The 24,930-nt window shown below is 37.1% G+C and overlaps 1 protein-coding gene across 2 annotated transcripts in view; it reads right to left on the bottom strand.

Moving 5' to 3' along the window:
- PCDH17 (protocadherin 17) overlaps positions 1-24,930 on the bottom strand; it is a 160,865-nt gene that overhangs the window by 122,197 nt on the left and 13,738 nt on the right. The window lies entirely within an intron of this gene.

The following is a 24,930-nucleotide window of genomic DNA, read 5'->3' as shown; positions in this document are numbered from 1 at the left end:
TCTGTGCACGTCTTTGTGACTATATCTCGAAGTTGGATACAATTATCTCATGTGTACTATAATAAAGAAAACTCCAGTTATTAGTAGGTTCTGTGATTGATCATGTGAATTGTACTGTGCGTTCTGGCATCCTCCTGACCACAGTTTTGGTCGTGTCCCATAGCTGCCTAAATAGTAGGATTGAGAGGCATAAAGTATGTAAGAGGGGGGAAAAGAGGAAGCTAAAAATGAGAAGGATGGATGCCAGAAGGATGCCAATGTAGCTTTAAAGCATATATTCTCAAAAGTTTTGATTGGTTGGGGTCTGAGTGCTCAGACCATGACTGATCAGAAGAACAAGCTGTGAGAATTCCGCACTCAGCAAGTTCTTTCCTGGCTGTGTCACATGTGGATGGCCACATAATATAAGTCTATGGAGATTTCTGATCACACAGAGACAATTATCCCCTACTGTAGACCATTAGAGACAACATTAATAATTACCCTGCCAATTGTAACCACTTGTATAAGAGCATATTGTTCATTTTTTAGTGTGGCTGCTAAAATCATTAATCAATTCATTTATCTGCTGGATAAAGTTGATATTCAGCTGTTCAGCACCCACACTGCACAGTGAACAGGGGCAGAGAGAGTGTGCCTCCATTCTTTGCAAAGCGTTAGCAACCTGTAACTACAGCTCAGCTCCCATTAGGAATAGGGATAGGAACTAAGCTTCAGTTGCACATCACCACTGGTACACGGAGACAAGCTACCGTGCGGATAGCTCATCACTCCATCTTGCTTAGGGTTTAGCTATGATACTGTAGAACCTTACCTCTAATTTGGTTTAAAGAATCTCATTTTTATTCTTTCTCTATATTTTTTTAATTCTACTATTGTTTTCTCCAATGTAATCTCAGAAAGATCAGCAAAGAACATACAGTACAAGTTTCTGTAGTATTCAAACTACTTAATCTTCTCCATGATCATCAAAGCACAATTGTCTTTATGATCTCCGAATCTGCATATCAAATTACACTAAAGTTATGCAAAACTGTAAAGATGGTATCACATTTGCAGGCACTGGAATTATGTGAATAGACTGGTATCCAGTATCCACATTCAGCTTTGCCCTATTAAAACCTTTCATTAATACAATGAATTTACTAGCAGTAAAGAAATTAGGATAATTAAGTGCTTTAGAAAAGGGTTTTTTTTTTTTTTTTTTTAAATAGGAGATACAGATTTCAAACTGCTTACTGTGCACATCATAAAAGCCCAATCTAAAACATTTAAATCCTATTAAAAAAAAAAAATAAGAAAATACTTATAGAAAAAGTTGTTACCGACATCAATAATCTGCTTTGCCATAATTTAAAAAAACTCCACTTATGACACATTGTAATACACTTTGGCGTAATTGAATTCAATGTTATTGAACAATACTTTGAGTGAGTCTATACATAAGTGGTTGCTTAGCAATCAACAACGATCTGGGGGAAAATACTGTATGGAAAGTCATTGATTGTACCTGGATTTCAATAACAATGTTTACTAAGAAATAAAATAAAAAGGCATTAGGCAGAAAAAGTAATCCATACACATATATTGCACAACATTTGATAAAGGAAATGGCAGTTCCGAGCTGGTACAAGCAAAACATGCAAAACTTCAAAAGAAAAACAGAAGATATTTTGTTTTATAGCAATGTACAAAAACAATATATAAAATTAACAAGTGTTTGAAGGTTCGTAATTGATTTTATTACACGAGCTGTCACACACTATAAAGGCTGCATTCAGCTGATAAACAAAGTATGCAGGAAACTGTCCTTTATATTTTCTTTGTAATGCTTTTTCCCTTTTAATTAAAAAAAGTAATTAAGACACAATAGTTGTTTAATGACAAATATTTGGGAAGTAAAATTGTCATTTATTCTGCTGCTTAACAGGATTTTTTCACCTTTGTTTACGCTGATTATTACATATTATTTTTTCATAACTAATTTTTTAAAGTGAACTGTACATTTATTGTCAATATAACTATTGAAGGCATGCGACCAACCCAGATAAAATGAGATTTTACTATCAATAAATCGCTTAAATGGAAACTATAGTAGGTTGGACGCATCTAACTGGCTGATCGTTCCTTATTGCAAATATGGTGCTAATGATAAAGGTATGTGTCTTATTTAATCCTCAGTGCCATTCATGTGCAGTTTGTAGAGTAATTTTGCATCCAGTAAGGCTGTTTGGAGCACTGGGAGCAGGACTGTCGTCCCCGGGGCACCGATCCGGCTGGCCCACTCCACTGATAATCAGTAGAAGGGGTGGGCCAGCTGGGGGTGGATCTGAGTTTTGGGGGCCGCTAGCCCCATTCCTCATGGTCCAGACAAACCATATCGGACACAGGATTAAACTACAAACTGCCCAGAACTGCACTAAGGATGAAGGTAAGAAACTTCATCCCCAGCATCCATGCTTAATATGGAACTATCAAAAGGTTAGATGCATCTAACCTGCTGATAGTTTCCCTTTAAGGCCCTTTTACATGTGCCAATTATCGGCAACAAGCATTCCTACGAAAAACAGTAATTACTGAACTCTTGTTTTGCATATTTACATTTTTGGGGGCATCAGTGGAGACTCTTAATTGAGTACTTCATTGGAATTTTTTTACTGTTCTCCTTGAGTTCAGTGATTACTGTGTTTTGTTGGTCGATTTGTCATTGACCCAACCAGCCAGAATCCTGCTCCACACTGACGAGGGGCAAATACCCTGAAACGGCTGTCTGTGGATGGATGCCTGCCTTAGCAAGCCCTTGTCATGATCGCAATACTCGCACCTTGAGTTAGATGTTGGCAAAAAGTGGCCACCCTGTTGTTTCCCCATTTATGTTCCAATACTCGCAAACCGAGTGGGACTTAAGAGGCTATCTATCAGGGTGGTGTGGTGCTCTCCCCATCATGGAGGCACCCCGTGGCAACAGGCTAAAGATATCTGGCTATCCCGTGTTTTGAGACTCGCAACCGATGCTCCACAGACTCTTGTTTTGCAACAAGCATTCCTAGAAATGCTCATTAACCCCATAATCTGCCCATGTAAAACTGCCAGGCATCAGGCCACAAGCTGGAAAGCTCATCTGCTAATTTGATCTTTTGATGCGTAGTAAAATCTTTTGTTATTGGCCACACATCTCCAGTGTAAACTGGAGATGAATGAATGTTAATGGCTGTATAAGTTATACAGAGATCGATCATGCGCCTCAGCTGCTAAATTTTTTGTGCCTTGGAAATTCACTGCAATCTCGCTTTTTGGCACTTGCTTGCATCCTTGTACGGCCCCATATTGGGCCATATAAAACTGGTGTCAGAAAGTTATATAGATTTGTAATTTACTTCTATTAAAAAATCTCAAGTCTTCCTATACTTATTAGCTCCTATATGTCCTGCTGGAAATATTGTTTTATTTTCAGTCTGACACAGTGCTCTCTGCTGACATGTCAGGAACTCTGTCTCGGTTTTATATGAATCCCCATATAACCCCTAAATGAAACTTAACTAGAACTTAAATGGAACTGAGCTGTGGAACCACACCCAAATTAAGGATAGGTGTTTTATTGCAATTTGTATGGTCCTGTTTTTGGATCCACTGAGGTAGAGGCAAGCCATTCTGAGTGTTGTGCCTCCTTTTGCACAACCTCTACAGGTGAGAGCTTCTATATTGTGCTCGCACCTATTTTGCCGTCTGATCTGTGCTATGGAGCGCTGTTCTATTTCTTTGTTGTTGTTTTTTTGGATAACCATTTAACATTCACTGTCTGCAAAAGGATATTTAGGCTTTGTTCTAACTTTGGGAACAGAGATGGAAAAAGCAGTCATCTAGTTATAATGGCGGTCATCTAGTCATCTAGTTAAAATGATCATGAACATTTTTCGCGGTAATGATTATAACAAGAGGGACGTCTTTATGTTCCTGAAGTGGGAACATAGCCTCAGGCTACGTTTACCCAGCGCCAAAATGACAGTAGTCATATAATATTGGCCATTGGTATAAAATAAAAACTCTTATTTGCAGTTAAATGATTGCTATCCAACAAAAAATAATACCTTATGTATTGAGTAATTATTTGTCTATGTTCTATTATTTTTTTAAAAAAATATATTTGTTTCTTCTCAATTGATTCAATGATAAAAAGTCCAAAGATTCTTTTACATAAGTAAAAAAAAAAATCCCCAGCTGTTTGGTTGGATGGAAAATAATGCACATGAAATGCAATAATAAAAAGCCTTGCGTCAACACTTCATGCCTGTTTGGTAGCATGTTTCACACTGGTAATAAGGTTTAGAACTGTGACTTAGTATTCTGATGGGGCACAAATTCTATTATACTCTGTTATTCTATTACACATTTCCAAACAAGTACATGCAACACTAAATTTGGTTTACATTTAGAGAACATTGCTGCAGTCAAATGGTTGTCCTGATAATATATGATCTAGATGTTGGGCTGATCTTTACATAATAGGTAATTACTTACTGTATATAGTAGAATATGTATTTCAGGGATGTGAATAGGAGAAAAAAATCTAGTTGTTAAATAAAGCTTCACTATTCCATAATGGGGTTTATACTGTACTTTTATAACAATTACTGGGATCTGATAGAGAAAACGTTGTGTAGGTCAGATAATGATCTTATCTAATGGGTCCAGTCATTACTGTGATTTATATGTATTATTAACTACTAGAGGAATGGCACTGTTTTGAAAATGGCTGTGTGTAAATTCACATTATATTCTCTATTTTTTACAAATGTTAAATGAAATAGTGCAACCAAATAGCATTTTGTGCTAATGGACTGGGCTTTATTCGCACCAGTACTATTACCTTAATTACCTGCAGATATGCTCGTTTAATTAATTGGCACTATTAATACCTATTATTACAATAACAGTAAAACTTTTTCTATGATGATTGGGAATGTTATGTCTTAAATTATCTTTAGTATCGTTATTAAAATTTTACATTTAGAATATAAGATTTTCTCATAATCTCCAGATGTTTATTTAGCGTTTCATGTAGAGCTGCACCTCAGGTTGCACTATGAAAATGTTTTATATCTTATTTAGGAACTACAAGTGTTACAATGATATTATAGCCATTTTCTCCCAGGCTGTGCCCTCCATGGAAATGACTGAAAACCCAATTAAGAGAAATTTACATGGCTTGTTTCCAGGGTACATGTTAGTATTCTTCCAGTATGAGGCTATGTTCACACTTTGTTTTTGGCAGTACTACAAAATATAAAAAAGACTGTAAATTATGAAAAAAAAAGTGTTTTTTAACTACTTCTACTTTTATGATCAGTAGTAAATTACAGCTGTATTTTCACTTTATTTTTTAGTTTGTTACTTTTCATCTAGTGATTAAAATATATATATATATATTTTTTTTTTTATCTGTTCTTTTTATTTATTTATTTTATTTTTTACAGTCATCAAAATAAAACAATTGTTTTGACTCTGTAAATCAAGTAGTCTTTCTTAAAAGATGTGGAAAACATGTGGTTTGTTGGGATTGTTATATTTATGGCCTACCTGCATAGTCCATCAATGTCTGATCAGTGGGTCGCTGGCCTTGCAGTGCCATGACTCTGGCACATACACAATGAATGCAGCTGAAGGCTATGTTCACACACTGTCAAAAATATTGAAAAGGCGGACAATTTTTATATAAAAAAAAATTAACATGATCATTATTTCCGGACGTCTTTTGCAAACAGCGGAAGTTTTTTTATTAGGATTTTACACACACTTTCTTTTTTCACCGTTCTTTCTCTGTTTTTACTATTAAATTCAATGGACTTTTCAATTAAGCCACACCCAAAGTCCAATTAGAAACCCAAATTAGAATAATGTACAAACACCAGTCATTGCACTAAGGGGAGGCAAGGTTGCTAAGTGGCGTCTGTTATTTTAGACTCAAAATAACGGATGTCATTTTAGACGGAGCTGAAAAAACATTGTGTGAACATAGCTGGAAGCAGATGGCTTGCGTAGTGGCAGTGATTGGTAACTGCATCTCAGCTCCCTTTAACTTTAATGGGGAGTATGGGCCATTAATGTAAGTCCCAGTTTTAGGTTCTAGTTAGAGTCAAAAGCTTTGGATCAAAAATGGCATACAAAAAAGTAATAAAAACAAAACAAAACTGCAGACTACAAGATGAAGGCTGAGCATGTGTATATATTAATAGTGTGGACTTTTGCCTGAATATTACAATCTTTAATTTTTAAATAAATGTGGAAGTTATAGCATTGGATCAAATATAAATTAACAAGTAAAAAAAAATAGATGGAAAAATAGTTTAAATTATTTTTATAAATGTTCTCCATTTAATCAGTATGAGTCCTATTTATGCAGATGGGTTACATCCAAAGACTCATTTATCCACCTGTATTAAACCTTTGATCACAGAGCTTGTTAACATAAATGATTTTTTATTGTTATGATTTCCTTTCACATAATTACACCATAGTTTAACTACCCACTTTTTCATAAATACAAGAAACACGCGCCAATCATATTCTGCACACCTACATTAGATCACCAGTGAACTGGAAGATCCTCACAAAGGATATTTTAACACCATCAGAGGAGACAATATAATTAGCATTTAGTCAGCTGGAAAGAGGGATAAAAAATAAGATTATATATCACCAAGAAATGCATGTGCATATTAAAGAGGAAACAAATTTGCACTTTTTATTCCCTACATTTTTACTTTATGAAAATAATATTAATAATTTTAAAAAGCATAGCTATTATTAACTTGATATACAATATAACCTAATCTTTTAAAGGCTATGTTCCTACAACGTTTTTCTTGTCCGTTTATAATACTTTTAAAATTACGTCCGGCATTTTAAGTCCACAATAATGTCTGTTATTTTGCAGTTTGGCCGCCCCTCAGTGCAGTAACGGCTATTGGTGCATTATTCTAGTTTAGGGGGACTGAATAGTCTTTAGGTGTGTCTTTAATTAAAAAGTCCATTAAACTATATAGTTTGGCTGTGTTCACACATTTTTTCAGCTCCATTTAAAATGACGTTCATTTTGAGTCTTAAATAACGGACGTTGTTTAGCTGTCTGGCCTCCTCTTTTAAATATTAAAATTGTGTGCCTTTTCTCAATTTTTGATGTTGTGTGAACATAGCCTAAGGACAATGAAAAAAAGAACTGTGTGAACAACCAAAAATCATCAGTTATTTACAAAAGATGTCCGAAAATAATTGTCATGAACCTTATTTGACATCTAACTCAAATACGTCTATCATTTATTACACTATGTGTAAATGTCCATAAATTCCATAGACTTCCTTGAAATTCATTGAAGTCAATTAAAATGATGCACTAACAGACACCTGAAGTGACACCTTTTTAATTTTTTGTTATATAGTGTGAACATAAGCACTTAATGCATCAAAAAAGAAGCACTTAAAAATTGATGCTCTATAGTAGCACGGGAGTGTGTATATCAGTATAGAGGACGTGTCCTCCTCATTCATTGGATCTGGTTCACTGTGGACTTTGTTAGTGTGAACATAGCCAAATAATGATTTTTCAATTTTTTATTCATCTTTATTAATTTTTACACTGTGATGGTGATGATGTAGTCTTCTTTAGTCATTTATTGCTCTTATCTACTAAATACCACAGCCTATGAGTCATTGCAGAAGTAGGAGGTGTGCTAACAGAAACGTTCACACAACGTACAAACAACAGCCATTACTAATTTTCATAATCATTAATACAATGGTTGTTGTTTAGCGTTAAATGACGTCTGTCCCATAAAGAATGGACATCACTCCTACATTGTGTGGACATAGCCTATTTCATCATTTATTTATATAGCGCCTACATTTTCCACAGCGCTCAATCAGTGCATGCCCCATTGGAGCTCACAATCTAAATTTATCTGTTTGCTTTGGAGTTTAAGAGAAAGAAAATACCCAGAGGAAACCCACATAAACCCAGGGAGAACAACTCCTTGCAGATGTTGACCTTGGTGAGCAGCAAGACAACAGTGCTAGCCCCTAAGCCACTTTGCTGCCCAAGTATACCACCTCCCTAATGGGGAATCAAATACGCCTCTCCAATGTGACCACCACTTCATACTTCTTTAAAGCGACAAGTTTCTGTTATTTTTCAGCAAATAGTAACATAGCTCATGCAATGTTCTATCCTTTTCAAAAGGAAATCTTACAAGCTATGTTCATACATTTTTTCAGCTCCGTTTAAAATTAGGTCCGTCATTTTGAGTCTAAAATAACTGATGTTATTACTAATTACTGATTACTAATTGGACTTTTGGTGCGGCTTAATTGAAAAGTACATTGAATTTAATAGTAAAAACAGAGAAAGAAAGGTGACAAAAGAAAAACAGTGTGAACAACTAATAAAAAATAATGATCATGTTAATTATTTTGATGTCCGCGGTTAAAAATGTCCGTTATTCAATGCATTTTGTGCATCTTTCCATTGACTTCAATGCATTGTCATTGCTGTCAGTTAAATCGCGGTAAAAACGGACGTTATTTTAAATAACAAAATCGGACGCCTTTTCTTTATTTTTGACGTGTGAACCTAGCCACATTCTGTTATGCTTACCATCAATCACATCCATTTGGATCTATTATAGTTCTTATGCCAGGACTTTAACACTACAATATTTATGTCAATGAAGAAAAAAATAGGTTCAGATGTCTTCTGTTAGTCAGAGCGTAGTGTGTGGAGCTTGTTAGGACATTAAGCTTATACCACCATACATGTTACAATGTACCCCATGTGTATGATACTACAAATAGTGGGAGGTGTGCGGATAGAGAGTAATGAGCTCAGGCAATCCTTACTCATGAGTATTTTGCTTTGTATGTGAATATGAGGATACTAGTGAGCACCTATGATTTCCATAGTAAAATGCTTTTGTCAGCCATCAAAAAACCTTCTGGTGGAGGAGCTAAATTGACAAATTCTATAAAATTTTAATAATTTTTTAACATGATCCCTGTCCATAACTTTAACAGTGCATGCAGCTACGGTTGTAGCATTAAAAAAAAAAAAAAAGAAACACGTTCAATCTGCTTTCCTCAACATGAAGAAGCGACTTTGGTGTTCCATTTATTATACACCTTCAAAACTGTTATATCTAAGAAGGAAACAATATGAGATGTAGTAGGAGAAAGGATTTATTAGATGCTGTCATCAAGGGACAAAAGCACATATGAAGAGCGGCTATATTAAAATGCTGCAAGACACTTACTGTGTTTTATGGTCTGTAATATCCTGATATAACCTCGCACGGAATTTTGCAGGGAAGTTTTTTAAATGTTGCATAAAATGCCAGAAGGTTTAGCATCTTAAAAGCATTGTGAAAGACATGGTGCTGCTGATACATTAGCTAAATATTACAAGTATGGAACAGAAAGATGTATATGGATTTGACTAGACATTAACTAATATCCTCCAATGTATACAACACTGTGATCTGTGAATCTTCTTCATTAATTGTTTACCACTTTCTGCTATTTAGGAAATGTAGTTACTTCAATCAGCTGTCAGAATTCAGAGCAGAATGTTCTGCTTGATGCTTATTTATTTGTGGACAGCATCAGCATCTATACATAAATATTTAACAAAAAAAAAAATAATTTACAAGATTTACCAACAAGCTCTTATAATGGCCAAATGATGCTTTTAGTACCAGGTCCATGATTTATACCCTCTTCTCATCTTGCCTGTGACATCCATTTGACATATAAGTTAGATCCATGTCTCAATGTATACCTTTAAAATATTACACATTTTATTCCTCCTACTGTATATACTGTGCTAGTCTTATAGAAGTGTATCTTTTTCATGTTTGGCTGATATCAGTATACTTTTTTTTTAAAACTATATTTAAAAGTACATATGATTATATTTTTTTAATTCAAGGGAACCCACAAAAATATACCGGGACGATTTATTTTCATAGAATGCATACAATTACATTGTAGTATGTAGTGTCTATATTGTATGTTTGTTTGCACACTTTAAAAGTGCAGTCTAAGCATATATCCGAAATATGACATTAACAGATATTAACTTGCAAATTTAATCCAAATAAGAAAAGTTAAAGTTGTCATACAATTAAAAAAAAAAAAAAAAAAAAAGTATTGCTGAGGGTCTGAGTGTTCAGACTGAATCAGTAAAAAGGGCTTTGTGCTTGCGACCTAAACAGACCTCATAGACTTGCATCGAAAGTCCATCTAGGTCACATGACATGGAGCAGGTATGGCTAATTTTCTTGATCGGTTATAGTCTGAATACCCTGGACATGTGGTCTTTTTACATTGAAAAAAAATATATATATATTGCAGATCTTTATCTTACATCATATATCTCACTGTATACAAAGATGTACTTCATATTGGGTTGATGAGAAAAAGTGAATCTATCAGCATAGGTGCTGATATAAGCTTTTTATACTCACTGATTACTATGTATGTGAGGTGCTAAAGCTATAAGAGGAGATATTGGTGGCGGGGAGCTGGGCCCACCTCCAGTGCACTAGACCTGCCATTTAACATATAATGAAAAAAAAGACTGGGGTGGCAAATCTCTGAATAAACAGCATTAATGAAATCAGCATGGGAGCACCGATCAGTGAGTATAGAAAACTTTTATCAGTGCCATAGCTGATAGATTTACTACTAGGCTTTGTTCACACCAAGGACAAAAAAAGAGAAAGAAAATTGACCTAAATTAAATGCATTTAAGTCGATAGAATGATGGCCGCCCAATACACACAGTGCATTAAAAAAAACTAACGTTGCCTGCGCGGATGTCAAAATAAAGATCATTACATGATGGCATAGAGCGATTGGCATAATATAGTGTTGATAACTATCATACTCATTTTCAGCTCCATTAGAGATAAAAGTTTTAGAGCCAGTTATCTACAGTATGTTAGGGTGAGACTTAGAATAAAGTCTCTAAGCTATACCTGCTGCCTTATACTGCAGCTGGTCTGGTCTGTGGGTCTCTGAATCATAATTCTCCCAGGTTTGGGTGTCGTCAATGCAGATATGATGCCAGTCCCATCTGGGGTGCCATTAACTGTGGGGGAAAACACCCACCGCCAGTCTTAGCGAGACTCTAAATTATCAGTAGGGTATTTTTACAAGCTTGGGATACATGACAGAGACACAGGATTCTGTGAATCAAGCTCATCATTTATTGGACAAAAACAGATATTTATACATAATAAAGAAAGTTGGCGTCCAACCAAGAAGGACATGGGCAGTGACCAAGCTCCTATTGGTTAGATGTTATATACATATTAATTCTTGTTCTGATTGGAATGAGCGTCAATTATGTATCTATTACCCAGCAAGTTAGTGGCTAAGATTAATTACACAACTTCTTATTTTCAAGGTATCTGAACCCTGGGTGTTTACATATCTTGCAAGAGCTGCCATGATATTTGTTCCCAGCTGTCCTTGCTCTAATCTATACTTAAAGATCCTCAGACCCTAAAGTAAAGAACCAATTCTACTAGCCATAAACATAGTAAATAAAAGAGGCAAGGGAAAAAAAAAATATCCTTGTAATAAAGATGGTAAATAGGCAGAGCGGGGCCTCTTTCCCAATAGTTGCATACACAGCATTATACACAGCATTATACACATTTTAAGACTATATATTTTATAGAATGGAGGAACAGAGACAAAATGTCCTCTCAACTCCACATCTATCACAAGTATGGTCAGTTCTCATGACTTCCAATAAAATCATAAACATTTCTTAAAATGTGTTTACTCTTCTCTATGTTCCTCTAATGTGCACTTTGCAGAACATTTTACTAGATCAAAATATCTGTAATTCTTTACACAGATCACAACATACTTATAGTAGAGATTTCTAGTAGAAGGATGATAGTTGGAAGTTTGAATTCTTGTTAAAAGGGTCTCCCTCAGAGAACTACACCTACAAAAATAAATTAAATGAAAAACCTTGTCATTCTCGAACGTGCTCCTGATACTCCTTGCCTAATTAAATCTTATTACTAGTTCTGGGGAAGACACTTCAAGTTAAAGTCTGTGGATAATATAATCAGCTCAAGTTATTTATTTGTTTCTTAGATTGTGAACCTTCAGGTTCACAGATTCCTAATTAAGGGAATCTAAGATTGTACAAATGTAAAATTATAATCTGCCTAGAGTAAATCAGCGACAACTGTCTGACCAGAGTTTAATTTCATTTCTAGAAGTCTGTTTTTTTAATTTTCTAGGACTAAAAAAAGAACCAAAGAAATAAATAAAAAAAAAGGTAGAAAAAAAAGCTGGACATCTTACTCTTTACAGTTACAATTCCAAAATTGTAAAATCATTGAAAGGATTGGCTCATTTAAACCACCCTTTTTCATGTTGCCTATCAGGATATATGAACATCATTGAGAGACCCAACACAGGACTAGAGTCAGAATGGAGAATTTGTTGGTGGACTTGATCTTTTTAACATTAGCTGCCGAAAATATCAAGAGTTTTAGTCCTATTATCATCTGCTAATCACCTTGGAAGCTGTATTTTGAATGAATTTGTAGCAAACACTAATATTGTGTCCTCAGAACTGTGGCAGCAAAACATTTTTAGATTAATGTTTTAATATAAAAAAATATTTTCTCTTGCTGCGCCATAGAAAACTGACATAACGGCCGCAGAAAACCCTGTCAGTGCACACTATGGAGCTCCGGCCGGTACCGGTACCCAGCCAGGTCACGGAACAGCCGGTCTCTTAAGTTGTGTTAACATAGCCTAAATTATTATTGGGTTGCACACTTGGTGCTTTCAGAACCAATATTATGAAGCCTCCAATATCTTCCTTTTTTATTTCGTTTTTATATAAGAAGAACAATGAGAGAGATTTATCAAGTTGTCTCAGAGTAAGATTTGCTTTGTTGCCCATAGCAACCAATCATTGTTCAGAGAAATGAGCAACAAAGAGAATCTTATGATAAGACAGCTTGATAAATCTCCCCAATGTTTTTTTCTAGAGTAATGCCTACATATTTATCAAGATCCTATGCATCATTACCAAGAGCATATCAGTATAGGACAAAAATCCTCTGTTCCCTCACATTGTTCCCCATAATGCTATTTGTCAAAATATCAGTGAACCACTAATAACATTAAGAGATGTGACAGATACGGTATTGTATAAACACCCTGATGTAAAAAATCTAAGTATTACTCAACTGTGTATTACAAATTGATCCCCTCAGCAATGTTTGTGGCTCTACTGGATTCTACCAGGGTAAGAAACTAGAGAATCAATGTCCCCTGGTAAATCAAATCTTTTCCCACCCCATCTTGAACTGCACTTAAAAATATACTGGAGAGTTTGTGAAGAAAAAAGATTTATAGTGAAATAAATGTGTGTGTAAACCATGCCTTATAATGAAAAGTTATGTTTCATATATTTAAATACAACTATCTTACTAAGGCTGGGTTCACACTACGTTTTTTCAATCCGTTTAACGGATCAATTTTTTTTTTTATGGACAGAAAAATGAGGTCAACCATGTTTTGTGTCCGTCAAAAAAAAAACGGATCCGTTTTGATCCATTTTTTTTTATATAATGGAAGTCAATTGAAAAATGGATGCACACAGTTGCATCCGTTTTTTGCATCCGTTTTTTTCAAAAAAGGGATTGCAAAAAGGTAGTATGAACCTAGCCTTACTAGTGTATTTTTCTGTTAATTACTATTATGAGGCATCATGTTCAATGCTTTTGAACTATTGGTTAAAACATATCTAATTGTCTTAAAAAATTGAACTTGTAAACATTCAACTCCCGGTGGCATTTCAGACTATTAAAGTGTTGATTTGAATTTGAAGACCTATTACCATCATTTGTATTAATTAATGGGAGCTATTGTATTTCTTTAAGAGGCTATTACCTGAAGTATATCAGAACAAAAAAATAAATAAATAGCAAATTACACAGGAAGACAAGTGAGGCATAGGGAAAATGCTATTAAAATGCAGCCGATTGAACTGGTTGTTTAGGTATAAGGAATAGTATTGTATTGTTTGTCAAAGTGATCTATTGAAAACAGTTCTCAAAAGTGGTCAAGCTGCATTTGCCATAATGAAGACAAAGTGTAGGGCAGTCACTAGAAGTAGATGTTGAGCCCTGAGAGTATAATTTGTTTTAGCATTTGTCACATTATTTTCATTTTATCTGCCCAAGGGCCCCTTGCCAATGCTAGTCATGTATAACAATCCATTCACAATAAAACATCCTAAAGGGTGTGAATAAGTCAGTCTAGGGGCATGACTAGTCAGTATATGCACTGTAAACACATAGCACAGGTAAGAAACCTCAAAAAATAATAACACTTAAATGTAATAGCATTGTTATCATTATCGGGATTTAGATTTTACCTTTATGTGTTGCCACAAAGGATTTGACAGAAATCTAAACTTATTATAATATTGGAACATTCCCTTTTATACATAAACCATAAACATATATGGGGAGATTTATCAAACATGGTGAAAAGTGAAACTGGCTCAGTTGCCCCTAGCAACCAATCAGATTCCACCTTCACAGTAGGTGGGCTAAATTTTTAAATTCTGTATAACCTTTAATAATGGCTTCTAAAATACAGAGGTCCACAGAAATACTAAACAACAAACACATACCTGTCTAAGTGCACATCCAAGGTGCCTGAAGTAGGCACCGAGACTAGGTTCTTATACAAGAGAGATCCAGATAGAAAGGAGGGGGAGGGAAGAATGCAGTCTATTCTTGTTCCAGGTATTCTTTCCCAGCCTTTGGGGTGCCCCCCTCCTTAGGCTAGGTTCACACTGCGTTTTCAGCATCCGTTTAACGGATCCGTTTTTTTTGCAAAAAACGGATGATTTTGTGTGCATTCGTTTTTGATCCGTTTTTCCATTGACTTCCATTATAAAAAAAAAACTGATCCAAACGGATGCGTTTTTTTAAAGCACAATAAAGTACTGTTGACACTACTTTTTTGACCGTTAAAAAAAACGGATCCATTAAACGGATGCTGAAAACGCAGTGTGAACCCAGCCTTAGTAGGGTGGCCCCAACCACGATGAAGGTCCCCCTTTTATAGTTTGGACTGGGTTTGTGGATATGATCCCACCTCAGCCAAGCGTCCTGGTCTTTACCTTCATTGCACCACAGGGTTTCGTCGCAAGCCCTCCAACTCACGCGTGCATTAGACTCAGTGGCGTAACTACCACCATAGCAGCCATAAAGGCTGTTATGGGTCCCATTGCTTCAAGGGGGTCCAGTAGCCCACACCTGCAATACACTACGCCCCTGATCCATCATTATTTGCAGCACCTGAGCTGATCTGGGTGCTGCAAATATCCCTTTAACTACAAGTACTCCTGACAAGCACTTGCAGCTAAATGTGGTGTTGTGATGCCAAATCACCCTTGTAGCTGCAAGCCACACTGTTCTTCTGGCTACAAGAGGCCACTCCCACCCTCCCTCAGTGCTCCGGTGCACAGTTGACGTGGCGGGAGGGGTGCCAAATGAAAAGTTTGCTATAGGGGCCAGCCATTTCTAGTTATGCCCCTGGTTAGACTCCTTGGTCCAAGCTATAAAAGAGGGATCGTCATCGTGGTTGGGGCTACCCTACTTTGAATGTATGTGAGCAGCTTGGTGTGATTACAGATGCGAACTCAGCTTTATGCTACATAGTTCTCCCCTGTTCTGCAACTCCTTACTTTCCCTTCCTCATCTATGTCTACTCTTCCATGTGGTCTCTAGAATCTAAAACTAAAATCCTCCATAATCCAAACTTTCCTGCCTGCTTACAAGACTTTATTCATGCCTCACCAGTTTTCTGGAACGCAATACCCATAACACTTCAACTTAATCCCAACATCCACTGTTTTAAAGTGATAACCTGCCCATCTACCTTTATGTACATGAGCCTATTTGTATATGATGACTCGACAAAGGTGTCTCATCCCAAGTCTTAATACGAAAATGTGCTTTAGCAAATTTAATTTGCTAAATAGAATGATACAAAGAGCAGGTCTGATACATGTTCTGAGGAGCAGATGATCTGACTTCCATGTGTCAGAACCTTTGTTGTCATAGACACATTATTAATAGTCCAATAGTAAATTATAGGTTGGATCATCAAAATTATTGTTACATCTACGGTAAAAACAAACATGTCTAGTGCTGACTAGAAACAAAAGGCATGATTTAAGTACGTGCCCACAAATATGTCAGCCTTATTCATATACAGGGTCATTTGATGGGTCATTATGAGTACTGTATACCTTATGTCACAAATGAGATTAGATTCCTTCAAACGACAACAGAATGAGAACATTAAATATGGAAACATTTGGAAAAGCCTCCTTGTTTTTGGCAGAAAAAAAATACAGTGTTAACACATTGACTTCATTCAGCTACGCAAATAACCAAATTATAATTGGGATCTGTATAAGACAGATCCCAAATACAGGGAGAATATATTTCAATGAGGATTTGCATAAAAATACAGTGGAAACAGGAGATAAGGAGATTCTTTTTTCTTTTTGTGTTTTCTTTAACATGGGATATAAGCCATGTAGAGAAGTTATACATATTCTGCAGAAAGAGTTTCCCTACTGTGGCTGTGTCACATGCTGACATATAAGAAAACTGTCTCAACAGGGGAACCTTTCTTATGCAATGTCATGTCCTATACATTACAAAGGCTGAGAGGGGAGGGGGCAATGTATGATTGCACAGACTGCGAGTAGACATCATAGGAAGGGAGGGAGAAATTTGATTCTAAAGTCATTATACTGAAAGCCCCTCTTATTCACAAGTCTTTCAAACTGAGAGAAAAATCATCCCAGACAAACCTTTTAATACTTAGTAGCAATTAAAAGAGCAGCCATCACAGCTCAGAATGAAACCAATCTGTATTTCGCCTCACACATGCCAGTCATTAACAGCTCTATATTTATTTCCCAAAAAATGCTACAATCTAGTTTTTCAAGATTTTAATTTAAATATTTTAAATCAAAATGCAAATCGTTTATTTTGCATAAAGCTATTTAGCAAATCTCTATTTTTAGGTGGAATTCTATTCAATGATTTCATTGTCTTAATATTTCAATATGATAATTTAGTCAAACGTAAAGTTCTATAATCCGGTTACTAAATGTGCATAATTTAATAGACTGGGATATCCGATGTACCCAGGGAACTGGTTTTGAGTACACTTTTGTGGTGTTTTTAGGCTCAAGGCCAGTTTTTTTTTTTTTTTGTGTGTGTGGGGGGGGGGGGGGGGGGGGGAATCAGAAAACTTAAAAATACTGTAGAAGTTGTTGCTGTTTTTCAGCCCTAAGCAATGCAATGTCTGAAGGGGAAGCCTGATCGCATAATGATGCCTTATTTTCATTAGGGTATAAAACAATTATCAGATACAATAGATTGATTTAAGTCATGTCAACTTGATCTTTCTGTTTTGTTGGGTCTCAACATATTGTCTGTAAGACAAAGGAACTTAGTAGCATTGCACACATTGTGTGTATTGGTAGAAATGGCTCTTAATATCAGAGAAATCTGTTGTACTGCCTAATGATAATGTGCTGCATATGCGTTCATCTGTTTCATGTGGGAGGAACTCTGAAAGGAGATGTTGGCTCGTCCTTCAGGGGAATTCAGAAGACATAGAAATCTGAAGCATGCCTCCCATATATCCACAGGATTAAAAAATGATATCAATTGACTAACTGCAGATAAAAAAAACAGTTTAATTTCAGTCTTAAAAGAAAGTGATCTAGATACAGTGCCAGACCCGCAGGCACCATGTGTGACCTATGACCATGCACTAAGTATAAAGCAGTTGCCTATATCTATTAATCTGTCTGACACCAACATTTTCTGGTTTTGCAGAAAGCAACTAGTAACAGCTCAGCTTCCATTTTACCAGAGCCTGTTAAAATATAAACCAGAACTGTGATTGTTGCTATGGGCAAAACCAGTTTTGGTTTCAGTCAGATTATAAAATCTGGGCCAGAGTATCAATTTTGACCAGATTGGTCTAGCTCAAAGCATACCTGTTATTATGCAGATCTATCCCAATCTGCATGCAGTTGCTGCTGTCACTGACAGGCAGGGCTACTGTGGATATATAGATATATCCATCTTTAGGGACAGCAGCAACTACATGCCTCTCGGGGTAAATCTGCATAATGACATACATGATTTACATTTTGCTATTTTGCTTTTGCTATTTAAAAAGACATCTGTTATCGTCACGATTTAAGTGACTGCAATGCAATACTGTTATGGTCAGTTTGGCAAAGGCAGTCTGACAAGACACGGACAGTGAGCCCTGATCTGACCTCACCCGCTGTTCCTGCCTACTTGCCACGGATGGCCCGGAACACCACGGAGTCGGTCCCGACACTGAGTAGGTGCAACACACAAAGCACGGACAGACGAACAAACACAATAAGAGGTGTCAAACAAACCAGGTCAGCAACAGTCGAGCGGTGTAGTACAAAAACAGCAAACAGGAGAATATTCGAGGTCAGATGCAAAAGGTCTGGAATACAGATATCAGAGTAACTCAACAGGGAGCTGAGCAGGCGAGTGAACTCTAATAGTCAGCAGGGAAGAAAAAAAAAACTTGCTGCTTTTTATCTAGGATCAGAGACTAGGTCCAGCAGATCATCGGACCGGCCCTGATCCCAGCAGCAAGTTCAGCTGAGAAGATCAAGCAGAGCAGTAACCCCTGCACTGCCAGGAGTCTGCCAGGAAAAGCGGGTGTGGCTGGCAAATACAACACAATTCAGACAAAATAAAAAACACAGACAAACTCAACACTTCCTTGACCGCACGGGCCGAGGAGCGCAAAGTCATATTCCTAACAAATACATTGAAGTCAATGGAATGACAGACGTCCAATGCACACAATGTATAAAATGATGGACGTTATCTTTCCTTTACAAAAGGGAAAAAAATTTAATTCACATATTATTTCCAGTGACTTCTCTGAATAAGGCTATGTTCACATACAGTATTTTTGATCAGTATTTTGGCCAGTATTTTTCAACCAAAACCAGATGTGGATTGAAAACACTGAAAGGCTATGTTCACACACTGTTGAAATTTAGTGAATGGCCTCCATTTAATGGCAAATAATGGACGTTATCTATTTGTTTTAAAGTAACGGTCACTATTTACTGTTAAATGATGGCCATCCACTAGAATTCAACAATGTGTGAACATAGCCTTTCTGTGTTTTAATCCCACTCCAGGTTTTGTTACCAAAATACTGAGCAAAAATACTGTGTGGGAACATAACCTAATGCTGCGTTAACACTGTGTTGACTGTATATCTGGGCAATCTATTAAAAACGTACGTCCCCACCCATAATACATCTAAATGTACCGTATTTTTCGGACTATAAGGCGCACATTCAATTTTAGCCGGCTAAGCCATCTAGGTTCATATATAAGGCGCACCGGACTATAAGGCGCACCAGACTATAAGGAGCACCGCATTATAGTGTATAAGTTTGAACGAACGAAAAACGTAGGTCACCTGCTGATCACAGTACTTACTGAGGCTCCTTACTATGTCACCTGTTGATCACAGTACTGTATTTACTGAAGCTCCTTACTATGGTGGCCGTAATGCACCATGCAGGATAGGCAGAATTCTGCCAGCGAGTCCCGTTGGCAGAATTCTGCATGGAGCATTGTGGCCACCATAGTTAGGAGCCTGAGTACAGTACAGTGTTGCGCTATAACCTCCGGCCACTAGGTGGCGCTATTGAATGAAAGTCTATGCCTGAAGCCTATGCCTGAGCCTGTATCTGGGCTGGGGAGAGCAGGGAGAGCGGTACAGTGCTACAGCGGGACAGCGGGACAGCGGGACAGCAGGACAGGCCTGCGGAGCCATAGGCCGGGAGTCCAGGTGAGGGAGCACTGAGCTGTGCTGTGCTGCGGGGAGATGTGAGCTCAGCAGCCTATTTGTGCCATGGAGGCCGGAGCTGTCTCGGTCCATATATAAGGTGCACTAGATTATAAGGCGCAATTTCTTAGAAAATCATAGTATTTTAAGTGCGCCTTATAGTCTGAAAAATACAGTAATTGCTTAGTATCTATGTTAAGGTTATGTTTGGGTAATTTCCAAAATGTATGTAATGACAAGATATTAGCACAAACGACCAATGGGCTGGTTGAAACCATGAACACAAGCTAAGCTGTCCTGTGTGTGCATGAGGAATAACACAATTCCTGACCATAGCAATTGTATCTTGATTTTTTCAGAAGTTTATCCACTTTGCAGGCCTACCTCTAGTTGAAAGTATTTCCTGAGCTCAGCTTCAGGATCGATGGAGAATAGCTGCTAGGAATTCTCCCACACACAGCATAACAGGCGATCCGGCTCCACTATCTCACAATTTTCTCTCTTTCTTTGTGACACACACACACACACACACACACAGCAGCAGCATGAGCAGCAGCAGGAGCAGCCAGGAGGACATTACACATCAGTAACAAGCAGTATAGCTGAAAAACCACTACTGAGTTGGATGGAGCAGTTACTGTATAGTTGGAGCTATACTCCCACAGCATAGCCACTAGATGCAGTGGTTTTTGTTTTTTGGGGCTTTTCTTTCTGCAGTTACTCCCTCCTCCTTCCCATCCTGTCTCCACAGACCTCTATGGACAGCATGTGTAACCTTTAAATGTATCTTCATCTCTGCTTCATTGAACACAGATTCAACCAGTAAACTGAGGTTGAGGAAATAGTGGGAATAGAGGGAATTATCAGAACTAATATTAGTAACTTATGGAGAAAAACCTGACAGCTACTCTTTGAGCCTCTGTTTACACAAAGTAAAATGAAAGCAAAATATGACAGTAAAATAGGTATAAAACACGGCCATATTTTGAATCTAATAATGTGCATTGTGGAAAAATGTCAGCCTGCGCACACGTTACAAAAAATATATCTACTTTACAATGTGTGTACAGACTGACATTTTATCATAGACTTGAAAAGGTAGCACGTTATTCAAAATATGCTAACGTTTTAACCCCTTAAGGTCAAAGCCTATTTTTGTTTTTGCGCTTTTGCTTATTCCATTTTAAGTTTAAAAGTCCATAGCGCTTGCATTTTTTCACCTAGAGACGTATATGAGCGCTTATTTTTTGCGAAACCAATTGTACTTTGCAATGACAGGCATTATTTTTCCATAACATATGCTGCGAAACCGGAAAAAAAAACATTTGCGCTGTCAAATTGAAAAAAAAAACGAATTTGTTTTGATTTCGGGGAGTTTTGCATTTACGCCGTCCGTCCTATGGTAAAACTGACTTGTTATGCATGTTCCTCAAGTCGTTACGATTACTATGATATATAACATGTATAACTTATATTGTATCGGATGGCCTGTAAAAAATTCAAACCATTGTTAACAAATATACGTTCCTTAAAATCGCTCCATTCCCAGGCTTATAGCGCTTTTATCCTTTGGTCTATGGGGCTGTGTGAGGTGTCAGTTTTTGCGCCATGTGTTCTTTCTATCGGTACCTTGATTGCGCATATACGACTTTTTGATCGTTTTTTATTACATTTTTTCTGGATTTGATGCGACCAAAAATGCGCAATTTTGCACTTTGGAATTTTTTTGCGCTGACGCAGTTTACCGTGCGAGATCAGGAATGTGATTAATTAATAGTTCGGGCGATTACGCGCGCGGCGATACTAAATATGTTTATTTATTTATTTATTTATTAATTTATGTTTATAAAATGGGAAAAGGGGGGTGATTTGGACTTTTATTAGGGGAGGGGATTTTTTATTAATAAAAACACTTTTTTACTTTTTTTTTTTACTGTAACTAGAAGCCCCCCTGGGGGACTTGTATATACAAAGCACTGATCTCTCATAGAGATCAATGCTGTGTATATACACAGCAAAGATCGATTAGATCGGTCATAGATTACTATGGCCTGCTGCAGGCCATAGCAATCTATTGCCGAGCCGGGATCAGCGTCATTCCGACGCTGAGGCCCGCCACGGACAGAAGAACGGATCTCCCCCCCGCGATCGCATCGCGGGGGGGAGATCCGTCCCACTAGACACCAGGGACACGGAGAGCACAGCATCTAAGTGCAGCTGTCAGGTTTGACAGCTGCACTTAGAGGCTTAATTAGCCAGCGCGGCAACGGGACCCGCGACGGCTAATAGAGGCACTGCCCGGCTGCACGTGTCAGCCGGGATCAGCGCCGTTCAGAGTGAAGTCCCGGCGGGACCCCGCTCTGAACACCCCGAGCGGCATTATGACGTATCAGATACGTCATGGGTCGCTAAGGGACTAAACCTATTTTACTATTTTGGGAAAGATTCAGTTTTTTAAATCCTATTGATTTAAAAAATAAAAAAAGGATGTCACTTTTTGACGTATTTCCAAGCAGACACCGCAAGAAAAATGCATTGGGTAAACTGATTGTGGATTCAACTCATACAAAGTGCCACAAGGGCAATATTCCCTAGGTGCATATATAATGTGCTCCACACTGGTAGAGCCAAAATCCCTCCCAAAAAAACTCACCCTCATGGATCCTTCCTTATAAATATAAAACCTAACTTTTATTTGCTCTTCATATTAACATTAAAAAAAAAAAAAAAAAAAAAAGTTGTGAAAACTAAAATCACACTCACGCTACTAGCTATAGTGTCAATATCTGTTGATGTTTGCCACTCACTGGCATCAAATAGCTAGTCTATACGTAGGTGCAGACTACTGACTAGGATATATGTATGATTGAAGCTAGAGGCAGAGTTATACTTAAAAGGTGAACTGCATAGAAACTAAGGGGCTATGTAACTCACCTTTTAGCACTCTGCCTCTAGCTTCAATCATACATATATCCTAGTCAGTAGTCTGCAGCTACATATAGACTAGCTATTTGATGCCAGTGAGTGGCATGCATCAACAGTTATTGACACTATAGCTAGTATCATGCATATGATTTTAATTTTCACAACTAATATTTTTTTTTTATCTTAATACGAGGAGCAAATAAAAGTTATGCTTTATATTTATGGGGGTCAACCAGGATAATTTGGGGGGCTTTTGGACCTACCAATGTGGAGAAGATTGTGGATTAGCCCTAGGGTTAATCCACATCTAAAACAAAGTAAACTTCGGATTTCTGCCATGGATTCATAATAGATTTGTCTGACATCAAAATCTATAATGTAAACATGCCCTTAAGTATATTGAATGAAGAATAAATATACTTTTTTCCCTTTTTGTAATTTTAGAAGGTAAATTGCAAAGAATAAATCAATTTCATATACATCGATACATTGGTTAGAGTGCTTAAATTCACTACAGGTGTTTGTGAATGATTAATAAAAACATAGATACTGGTGTTAGAAGAAAAGCACATTAGCAATGGACGGATCTTTTTTATGCAGTGCAGTCAGTAGCGGATTATAATAGGTCATTTTCGGGTGGTAACCCAGGGCCCTGAGCTCCTCGGGGGCCATAGCCACCCAAAAAGACATACTTTCAGTGGTATATTGTCTCCTGGCTACAGTTTTGCCATGTTTTGCAAAAATCACAGCTTTTTTACCAAAGTTTTGCACAAATTAGGGCATCATGAGATAACCCATCCTGTACTATGAATACCACACTTGTGTTGCCATAGTTACAGTAGGGTTGGGCGGCCCAAGCTTGGTCAATAGCCCAGGGTCTATGGTGAAGTTGATTCGCCCCTGAGTGCAGGTGCTATGCAAGAGAGATAACAAATGGAAAGGATATAACCTAGACAAACTATAAGGAGGCAGGATGGGTAAACCTCAATAAGGCATTATTTTCCTAAAGTGACAGATTTTTACACAGCATTGTACCTGCTGCCTTAAATACATGAGATTACAATGTTCAGCATTACATATAACCCCAAAGCCATAATCTATTATTAAAACAGTATAGGATTGCTTAAAAGGGCATTACAGTTTCACCAAACAGTTTACTTATTCATTGCATAATGAAATGTTTTATGATTTTCTGCACAAATTCCTCATGCCTGTTAAGGTCTCTGCTTGCTGTCAGTAAATAGGGGGCATCATTATTTACCTATATCCTGGTCGTGTGATATGCTACCAGCTGTGTAATTATCACATCACCAGCACATGTTTTGCATCCATTAGTGATAAATAATAAAGGTTACTAATAAATGACTGCGGAGACCTTAAGGGCCATGCTATATTAATATAGAATGTATTCTTCATTATTTCATTTCCCAATGAAAAATACCCCTTTAAAATGTATCACTAGTACTGTAGTCTAGCTGTAATGCTCACTAATGCTTTATCAGCCAATTCATAAGTCTTGTGTTGACTGACAAGCCAACTATTGCTGTGCTAATGTAATGCTGGAGAATGAAATGTATTTGCTTTTTTATATTCCACTGTTGCAGATAATTGTAATCTACAACTTTATAAATGCCTTCCAGAACTGACTTCACTCCACTTGACTGATTTATCCTAGCAATATGATTTAACAAGGATAGTTGGGTGTTTTGTTTTGTTTTTGACCATCAATAGGCCACATTTCTACAGATCTTCTCCAAGTCACACTCAAGAAACAGCATAAACAATGTACCACAGTAACCTGGATCTAACTGAATGGAATATATCAAGGAGGCCTTTAATGCATTGTAGATAATGAGTTGTCAAGGGCATTTATTTTATTTATAAACAGCGAGGCAAATCCTTCTTCTCAAAGGGGAACTGGAACGTTAAGAAACTATAGTGAAAGATATTGGATGTGCAACAGATAAATGCTGAATAACATATGACTTAGTGAGCCAATGACTTTAT

The sequence above is a fragment of the Dendropsophus ebraccatus genome, chromosome 5 (genome assembly GCF_027789765.1).
Source record: "Dendropsophus ebraccatus isolate aDenEbr1 chromosome 5, aDenEbr1.pat, whole genome shotgun sequence".
Taxonomy (NCBI): Eukaryota; Metazoa; Chordata; class Amphibia; order Anura; family Hylidae; genus Dendropsophus; species Dendropsophus ebraccatus.
Note: the sequence above shows the minus strand (reverse complement) of the source record. Positions and strands in the feature narration are given on the sequence as shown.